Genomic DNA, 11067 nt, shown 5'->3' with positions numbered 1-11067 from the left:
ATTCCCTTCCCCTGCCTCAGTTTGCAGTGTGACGGAAGTCTCCCTTGGGCTTCTCCCACTTTCTCCTTCCTCCTCCTCCTTTAAACAGCCCTTCGTTCCCATTGCTGTTTTTTCAGTCCCTGATCTAGGTTTGTCCGGAGCCTGTGCAGAGGGTCTTTGGAAATGAAGTCCCACAGTGATCAGGTGGGCTGGGAACCATTCATTTCGCTTTTGGACTGGCTCCGAAATGGGCTGGAAGGAGCAGTCCAAGGACTCCAGTCTGGCTTTGCAGCAAGCAAGGCATGTGAAGGCACCCAAGTCTCATGGGTTTTCACTGCCGTTCTGTTTAACTTTCTTTAAAGTTTACTTGATGTAGAATGCAGATCCTTCCTGTTCTTGCATTTTAGGCTAGGTTAATCTGAAATCAATAGAACAGACAACCTTTCACATTGTCAGTCTTAAAGCCTGACAGACTGTCTCTCTGTTTCATCTAATATCAAGCAGAATTAAGGTGGAGTAATTTTTAATTTACAGTGATGCCTTAGTACTCCTTGTTAATGGTTCCGGGAGGCATGACTACTAAAAATGATGAGTTCCAAACAAACCATGTGATTAATGTGTGGCCATTTGTTTTGGCCAGAAAGGGCAGACAGTCACAAGGCAACTGTCACCAACAAATTCTAGCTTGCATGTTTAGTACCAAATAAACAATGAGCACCGTGACAAAAATTTTGTGTCAAAATAATAATAGTATTAATAATAATAATAATAATAACAACAACAACAATGAAGGGACCTTGGAGGTCATCTAGTCCAACCCCCTGCTCAGGCAGGAAACCCTATACCATTTTTTACAAATGGCTGTCCAGTCTCTTCTTAAAAACTTCCAGTGTTGGAGCATTCACAGCTTCTGGAGGCAGGTTGTTCCACTGGTTAATTGTTCTAACTGTCAGGAAGTTTCTCCTTACTTCTAGGTTACTTCTCTCTTTGGTTAGTTTCCATTCGTTGCTGCTTGTCCTGCCTTCAGATGCTTTGTGGCAGCTCCTGGGATATTGGAACACTGCTATCATGTCCCCCCTCCAACCAAATTTGATGAGTTTCAAAGCAGTCCAGTACTGAGATACTACTGTATTCCCCTTGTTTTCCATTTTTAGGGCTGTTTTGTTGTTTCAACTTCTTTAATGGTTTCTTAATGCCAAGATCATCTCTCCATACCTAAACAGCCCTGTTGATTATGCTACTTTGGTAGTTGGAAAAAGTAAATGATCTGCAAGCTTTAGTAAAAAGGGGTGGGAGATACTTATATACTAATGATAAGTACAGCAAACAGTTTTCAAAAATGACAGTGGAGATATTGAAGTGATGAATAGCTTTGCTTTTAGTATTGACTAGCAATAGTAAAAGGACCAGTCAGTAGTCAAGAAATACACCACAGATTAGTACTTGATATTACAGCCTTGGAAAAGCTATTCAGATGCCAGAGTGTTAGATGCTGTCTACAAACATCACAATCATGCAAGCGGTGGTTTTCTTTATGATACTTTTTAAACAAAAGTTGAAATTTTAAGAAGCAGGATATAAAAGATATTGCTGTTTTAAACTTTAGTGTTGAAATGACTCTTCAAAATATAATGAATAGTCAAGAAAATAAATAAATGGATCATAGCACAAATCAATCCAGAGGTTTTACACTAGACACAAGTGCCCTGGTATCAAGTATCATATTTCGGACACTTTTATGTGAAGATCTAGATTTCCTGAAATGTTTACATGCTGGGGGTGATAAAAGAAAAAGAGGATCAATTACAGTGGTGATGGAGCACCATTGGAAGTTCTGAAGGTTCAGAATGGGGACAGATTATCCTAGAGAAAATCTATCTGTGTGGTCACTAGGAGTCAATATCAACTTAATGGCATATTATCAATCAATCATCAACCAGTCAATTTCGCTGATCTTTTTTTTTTAGCAATTATTCTCTGGTGCGCATTCTTCTCACCCACAATCTTTCATTTCATTATTCCTCTATCATTTTTCATTATCATACCTCCATACTCTCATTATCATACCTCCATACTCTTCTGTGGCAAATTGTTATCATAATTCTTTCCACTATATTCCAAGTAGCTCACTCATCCTTTTTCTTTACATCTACTTTTCATTAATTCTGTTAGAAGATGAATCTATCTTATAATATTTTTCATAGGGGACTTGTAGTTTCTAATCCCACAGTAATGCTACTGACGTTTAGATTTTTTTCTTTTTATTCCTATCCATAATTTCCCCCAAATTTATTCCTGATACCACCAAATAATGCTCTGTCCTAGATTAATCACTCAATTTTTCATCTGAAATCAACACTTCTTTTAGATTCATTCTTTTGTCATTATGCATGAAGAGGTTTAGGCTCAGACCATATAAAGCCAGCCCCTTTTCTAAATGGATATCATTCATTTGTATATCACTGAATGGTTCAATCACCTTATTCACTTTCATCAATAAATATCATGATGATTACTGTTTGAATGCTTACTTTTATATTCACAAGTTTTTAATGTGACATTAATTCATATTTTTTTACATGTTTAGACTTTAGAAATATACTGCTTTGACTAGACAGCTATATAAGACACTGGAAACCATTTGTGGAACTCTGAAGATTAGTATAATGTGTACCTCAACCTGTTGACAAAATATATGAGCCTGCAAAACACTGCTAGATTGGGGCTGAAAGGCAAAAGTAATCATAGCAGTAGACCAAGGTGTTCTATTGGACTAGTTTCACTGGAAAACACTCTGTGTGTGTGTGTGTGTGTAAATAAAAGGGGAGGAGAATTTATTGCTTTTTCTTTTCTTTCAGTGCCGCCAGGATGGATCCTACATGTTAACAGTTAAATTTAATTGATCACTCTTTCCTCCTTTTTTGTACACTTTTGTTGTTGTTGTTGTTGTTGTTGTTGTTGTTGTTGTTTTTAGGGTTGAATGTATGTTTTTGTTTTGTTTTAGTCTTTTATATTTTATTTTCTATAATAAAACAATAAATTTAAATTTAAAAAGACTTTCACTCACAAGTATCCTTCATTTCCATATACAAGCTAGGATCTTTAAAGTAGAAAGTCATTGACATTTCAAGTCACCATACCATCTAGTAGGATAGCATATTCAAGGATACAAATTCTACTTTAAAATATTTATTATTAGGAAAACAAGTATTGTCATGTATCAGTGTATATGTTGATGCCCCCTTTCTCCTGAAAGAAAGTGGAAATAAGGCTTTAAAAATTCCATTGGCTACATTCATACTAAATGCTAAGCCAAACAAAATGGCAGATATCTTAATGTGCAAACCCAGCCAGCCATTCCAAACCTTAATTTTTGTGCAACTGAATATACAGGAGATTCTCTGGGAAGATGATTTATATTCCAGAGTTGGTCATGTGGTCCAGTTACCTCTTTTGTGGAAGGTGATTTGACTAGTAACTTGTTAACTCAAGAGGTCATTAGAGGCCACAGTTTAAAACTAATATCTGAATGTTCCCTTATATAGGACTAATTACAATAGACTTACTTTTATTTAAGTACAAACTATCAATATTTTTATTCTTGGCTTCTTATATATTAACCAGCTATCAATCCAATCCTTTGATTTGAAACTCACTGTATTGAGGAATATTTATCTTCATCCAGGTCTTCTGGAAGTCCAAGAATATATCTATTCTTTTAAATTTGCTGATTGATTTGATGTTTTGAAAAGTTTTGAACTAAACACTGTTCAAAATTGTCCTACAAAGCATATGTAGAAACAAATAAAGGAAAAAAACAGGTTTGTATGCATATCATAACTGCAGTTATGATATGTGCTAGCAATGTAATTAAACATAATCAGTAATTTTGGAATACACAGCATTTAAAAAAAACAGAGGCAGAGGAAAACCAGAACCTTTAAGATGGAGGAAATATATGTATATTTGAAGATATGCTTTTCATTAAATTTATTCATACAAGTTTATTTTTCACAGTGCTTGCTGGAGAAAAATACTATTTTAATAAAGAAGAACTTATTTCAAAAACGTATACAGATATAAGCACTGATTTATATAAGGATATTTAAGGAACTCTGTAGCTTATTTGTTTATATATTGGAGCAGGCTTCTTTAAAAGTCACTAAAAGAGGGCCTCTGGAAAAACAAATTTATGTTATAAAGTAGCTTTTTAGGTCTCTTGAGTCTTTCTGACACATTGTTCTCAGACCTTTATGCCTGGGATGCTGCCAAATAGATCTTTTCCCACAAAACAGTAATAAACTTTGAACGAAAACTGGATTTCAGTCCTGCTTTTCCCAGAAGAAATACTGACCTATATCACCCTGAGGTGGTAAACCATGTCTCTGGGCTTTACCATTTCAGACTTTAGGTAGTAGTTTTTATGACTGAATGTTCTTTCATATAAGATGCCAATGTTGGATATAGAATAATCAAGGATATAGAATATTTTATATTTCTTCTTTCCTGCATCTCCTATTTTTTTCCTTTTAGTTTGCATTAGTTTCTTATTACTGTTATTGTAACTTTTAATAAAATTACTATTAAATATATATATCATAGGCTGACCATTATAAAGAGAATTCATATAATAAACAGAAGTAGTTGTAGAGGAGGTAAGGATTTGAGCTTTTTGTTTAACTATTTTCAAAGGAAGACACGTCTGTGCAGAGATGTTTTTATGGATTACAGCAGGAAAATGATTCAATGCAGAAAAGAAATTGCAGGCTGATCACTTCTGTTCCTTATCTAGTTAATGGCATCTTGTGCCAAGACAAACTGCAGGCCTGCTACTTCTGGTACCTAAATGGCAGGCTATAAAAAGAGGGTGGAGGGGGAGGAAGATTTTGAAAGCGTTTGTAATAGATCCACTCCTGAGAAAGTTTTGTCAGCAAGAATTTGTTCTGTCCCTGCATGAAAGATATCTAGTCTTTCTCAAGACTTGAATAAGAATGTTTTACAAGAAAATTTATCAGTCTACTGAGCTTCCTCCCTCATACTGCCATTAAAAAATAAATACTATAGTGGTGTCGAACCTATGGCACCGGTGCCAGAGGCGGCACTCAGAGCCCTCCCTATGGGCACCACGCCATGCCTTGGAAGTGGCAACTGTCCCTCTTCAACCAGCCACCCCCCACAGGTGTCCCTCCCCATGAGCGATATTGAGGTGACCACACCCACCTTGTCCACACCCACCCAGTATGTATGTATGTATGTATGTACCGTATGTATGTATGTATGTATGTATGTATTTGCATTCTCATGTACCAATACATCTTTATTCCTTGTTCCTCTAATTGTTGTTTGGTTTTCAGCTTCCCTGTATCCGTTAGTATGTCTTTATATTTTATAATGTTTCCCATGTTAAACATATTGTGATGTATTAATGCTTCCATCATTGAGAGCCAATCTGGAATCCTCAAGTAATGCTTCCTCTTTATTTTCCCCCAAACCATCAATAAAGAATTCCTGATATAATGTCTCTGGAAATAGCTGTGTATTCTATTTTTCCCATACCATATGAACCAACGCCATCCCAACTGTAAATCATGTCCCTCTAATGTCAATAATCTAGTATTCCTCAGTAAAATCCATTCTCTCATCCATGACATTACTGCAGTCTGGTAATATAATTCCCAATTAGGTAAGCTAAACCCACCTCTGAGTCTTGCATCCTGTAACATTTTTAAATTAATCCTTGCCTTTTTCCCCTGCCAAATATATTTCAAAATTATTTTATTTATCCCCTCAAAATATTTCTTTTCCAATCTTATTGGTATTGCTGAAAACAAAAACAACAATCGTGGTAATATATTCATTTTCATTATTGCAATCCTGCCCATTAATGATAGTTGTACCTTTTTCCATTTATCCAAATCTACTTCGATTTGTCTTTTCAATTTGTAATAGTTATCTTCTTTAATTGTTGTACATCTTGCTGTCAGGTGAATCCCCAGATATTTTACCTTCTTTACAATCTGTATCTCTAACTTTCCCATCAATTCTTTTTTTTGTTTTTCAGTAATATTTTTCACTAACATTTTTGTTTTATCTTTATTAATCTTCAAACCTGCTACCTCACCATATTTTTCTATTTGTTCTATTAATACAGGTCCTGTCTCTAGTGACTCCTCCAAGATAAATACTAAATCATCTGCAAAAGCTTGTAGCTTATATTCTTCTCTCTTAACTTTCATACCTTTTATATCCTTATTCTTTCTTATAGTTCTATTTAGCATCTCTAGTGTCAATACAAACAATAATGGGGATAAAGGGCATCCCTGCCTTGTTCCCTTCATAATGTTAATCTTTTCAGTCATATCTCCATTAATCATTATTTTGGCTATTTGCTTATTGTAAATTGCTTTAATTACATTTATAAATTTCTCCCCAAAATCCATAATCTGTAGTTGTCTTATCATGAATTGCCAATTCACATTGTTGAATGCTTTCTGCGCATCCAAAAACATCAATGCCATCTGTTTTTCGGGATGTGTTTCATAATATTCTAATGTGTTTAATATAATTTGCATATTGTCTCTAATCTGTCTTTTGGGCAGGAACCCATTTTGATCCATATGTATAAAATCGTTTAGGAACTTTTTAAGCCTTTCAGCCATGATTGATGCAAATATTTTATAGTCCACATTCAGCAAGGAAATCGGTCTATAGTTCTTTATTTTCTGTATTTCCATTTCTTCCTTTGGTATCAGGGTAATAAGTGCTTCTGACCACGAATCTGGTATCTTAGTTTCAGAGAGGAGTTCATTGTAGAGTTCCAGCATTACATTGCCTAACAGTTCCTGCAATGTTCTATATAGAAAAGTTCTGCTTTCTCTATTGTGTCCAGTCTATGTCTTCTGTTCTTGCCAATTTATCATTACTCCTTCTGGTATTAACCATCTAAAATTTATCCCTTTTTTAATTAAGCATTTTGTCAGAAGTTGATACCCTTTCTCAGGTCTCTCACTCTTCTTGGGATCTGTTTTAACATCACTATCTCTCTTCCTTTATATTTTATTTTAACATTTCTCAGCTTCTGTAGTATATCTACCCTTAATGCTTTCTTAGTAAATCTTAAATGCACCTCTCTGGGGAGAGTATTTCTCGTTGCATATCTAGTGTATATTCTAAACATCTCATCTATATCATTAATTATCTTTTCCTTGCTTTCCTCCAATGCTTCTGCTAATATTCCTGCCATTACATCTGCTAGGTTCTCTCCCTTTTCTTCTTCAACATTTTGGAATCTTAAATAATAATCAGCTCTATCCATCTCTAAAGCAATGATCATTTTCTCCTGGTTCCTGTCTGTTAATGTAAGTTGATTATCAATCTCCTCTAGTGTCTTATCTGTTAATTCAATTCTTTCTTCCGCTTGTTGCAATCTTTGTTCATTTTTCTCCATCAGTTCTTTGACCTCTTTTAGGTCCTCTTCTAGTTTGCCAATCCCTTCTTTGAAGTCTGTGTGTAGAGCCAGTATCATATTTTTCAATTCCATGTTGGATCTATCTTGCTGCGTTGTGTTGTCCAGTGCCACCAGACTCTGTGATATTAGGGCAGCTGTTGCTGGCTGTATTGTGGTCTTTGTAAAGTAGTGGGTCTGACGCAAGGAAGAGACGCCAGCCAGAGTACGTGTTCAGCTCTTTATTGGGGGGGTAGCGTACTGAGGAACAAGGGTTACCTGGCCTCCTTAAATACCCAGCCAGGTAGGCGTTCAGCCAATGGGGTTGGCCCTAGGTTTCCCGCCAAAACTGAGGTTCCCGTCAAAACCGTCCAGGCCAACGCCCCCTGGTGGCTGTTGCCATGCAGATGCCTGCACTGGATACATAACAGTCTTTTTCATTTTCTCCAGTAGTTTGTAATCCAAATGTCAATGGGGTATTATAATCCAAATGTACTCCAAAAAAAAGGAGTACAAAAAATTTCAGCAACAAGTAAAGGTGAGTACAAAGGGAAAAGGAAAGAAAAAGAGAAGGAAAAAGCCAAATATCCTTATATATAATAATAATAATAATAATAATAATAATAATAATAATAATAATAATAATAATAATGTAAAGTTGGAAGGGACCTTGGAGGTCATCTAGTCCAACCCCCTGATAAGGCAGGAAACCCTATACCATTTCAGGCAAATGGCTGTCCAGTCTCTTCTTAAAAACTTCCAGTGTTGGAGCATTCACCACTTCTGGAGGCAGGTTGTTCCACTGGTTAATTGTTCTAACTGTCAGGAAGTTTCTCCTTAGTTCTAGGTTGCTTCTCTCCTTGACTAGTTTCCATCCGTTGCTTCTTGTCCTACTTTCAGGTGCTTTGGAGAATAGCTTGACTCCCTCTTCTTTGTGGCCGCCCCTGAGATATTGGAACACTGCTATCATGTCACCCCTCACCCTTCTCTTTATTAAACTACACATACCCAATTCCAGCAACCGTTCCCTATATGTTTTAGCCTCCAGCCCCCTAATCATCTTTGTTGCTCTTCTAAAAAAACAAAAGCAAAAAAAGAAATTAATCCATACAGATTATGCTCTTTGTTCATTTCAGAGTCTCTGTGCCTTAGTTCAAAAGAAAAAATCAAAGTAAAAAACAATCCACCATTCCGCAAACTAAAAAAAAACACAGACTTTGTAAACTTCTTACCAGTGAGTCCAGCAGCTGTCATTCAAGGTTGCTTACTCTCCCTTTTTTTCTTAAGCTTCAAGGGTATTCTCAGCCGAGATACTTGATTCATTACCTTCTTTTGCCTTCCATTGTTATCCACCGCTGCAGTTCCAGGAGAGGAGCAGTTTAAAAATCCGCTCCCCTCCCCCACTTGTCCACGGCTTCATATTCTTCTTATTCCCCCCCCCACACATATGTAGTTTCCAGCATTTAAGGATTCTCAATCTTCTCACCCAGGCAATCCTCCAAACTTACTTTCAAGATCTTCCAAGTGGCCGCCCTGGCTTGTGACGGCTCGCAATGGCCGTCTAACAGCTACTGGTCTGGGAAGCTTCCGTTGGCTCTCCAGGAGGTTGCGATCTCTCCTGTGCTGCCAAAACTATGCCTCCCTTATTCACTGTCCTTACAGGACAGCTCTGATCTGTCTGAAACTCCAAACAGCTGAAAAGTGACAATCCTTTGGGGGCTTCCAAAGGATGTTGTCCCACCATGGCGCTGGCCCCGCCCCAATCTTCCATGACCACCACAGCCACCCCCACCCAGTAGGCCACGCCCACCTGGCACCCAGCGATAAAGTGGGTTTTGGGTTGCAGTTTGGGCACTCGGTCTCTAAAAGGTTCGCCATCACTGCTATAGGACATCAGATGATTAGAACAGTATCTTGTGTAGTTTGACATATATGGTTAAACTTTATATCATTATGCTGATGGGGCCATCTTGCTTTTATTTATGGGTTTAAAGAAAAGCTCTGGACAGAGTATGCATGAGTAACAAGAAATCAAGTCATTTTAACCTCCTTTTGATTACCTCCTCCACAAAAATCCTTAATTAGCACAGTCACAGGAAATGGTGGGGGTGATGATGAAGGTGGTGATGATTAAAAGTCAAATCCTGCAGTATATCCTTACAGGAAGAGTCCAGCTTTGGGTTTACAATGGTTTTGATGTATATTAGCTAGCTATGTGCTTTTAATGCAGCAAATATGTTTCCAAACTCAAGCAGAATGATTCATAATTTATATCTTGTCTAGTTTAGTCCTGGCTCAGTCAGTACATATTAACAATCCTGAGTAATTTCAAATTTAGGAGACTGGTGGATGCAGAGACAAATCTCTTGGGAAAGTTTGTATATATTTACCTGTTCCATAAAATATGGCCTTAGGCCTCCATGACAGAACTGGGGAATAGAAAGCAATAATGCCTGCATCATGGCATCATGCTAAAAGCTCTGCATCCAAAGATAGGCCATAAGTAGGCCAGCATGAGGTTTGTATTATTACATTATTGCTCCAATAACTATTACTTAACATGTTTTGCTGTTGTTTCCTATGACAACAGCCAAATTAATTGGACAGCATAGAACAGACATCTCCAAATAGTAAGATTCCCAGCTGATATAATCAGTGACTAAGGGAGTTGTAGCTCTAACACATTTGGAGTTGGGAAAACAATAGACTATCAGACTCTCTGAATGAGAATTCCCAGGAAAATTTGCAAATGGTTGCAGAATTGTTCTTGGAATTCAGAAAAGTGACAACATAGTATCTGTAAGAGAAGCATCTATTGAATTCAAATATTCGCTGAATATTTAAATATTTAAAGACTAATTACAGATTGAGGTTTGATCTGAAATTATGTAAGGACACTGTGTAGTTTGTAAAAGACTGACAAAATTGAAAATTTACCTGTCAATCAGCAATTAATTTCAACAGCATAAAAATAATTTGCTGAGAAGAAGCTGAGGTCAATATTTCTTTTTCTGTACAGCCTCAATCAACCTATATTTTAAATCACAATTCTTCCATTGATGTTCTTACCTACTTACATTATTTTAACTTTACATGCTTTCTGTTATTTTTATCTTACATCATTTGTATTATTTTTATTTAAAAGCAAGCCAAATGAAACCAGGTACACAATAATAGTTCAGGAAAATTTATCTATGCTCAGGTTTGAAAAAGGAATGTATTTGGGAATATGTTGAAACTTGAAAATCAGGATGTTCACCAGAAACAAGGTCCCAGGATCCTTCAAATCAAACCCATCTTCTGATTTTTCCTCAAGTCTTCTTTTTGAATAATCTATTTAGAGAAAAGAGATTCTTTCATTTGTTGTTACTGTTAGACAGCTGGGAGTAAGATGTCAGTCCTTCAGATTGAACTGTAATATTATCAGCATAGGTTGGAAAAGAGTAAAAGAAAAAAACCTTTTTTCTTTAGCTATAATAAGGAAAAATCTTTCATTTTGGAGTAACTTAGGAGAACAGCGTTTCTTCCCTTTCCTCTGCATCTGGTTCCATTTAATTTTTGTGGCAGAAAAGTCAAGCTCTAGGTCCCTACAATGTGGGGTACCTCAGAGCTGCAGCCTTTTCTTTTTAACACTACATGAAACC

Source organism: Vipera ursinii, assembly GCF_947247035.1.
Source record: "Vipera ursinii genome assembly, chromosome: 7".
NCBI classification, from domain to species: Eukaryota; Metazoa; Chordata; class Lepidosauria; order Squamata; family Viperidae; genus Vipera; species Vipera ursinii.
Note: the sequence above shows the minus strand (reverse complement) of the source record.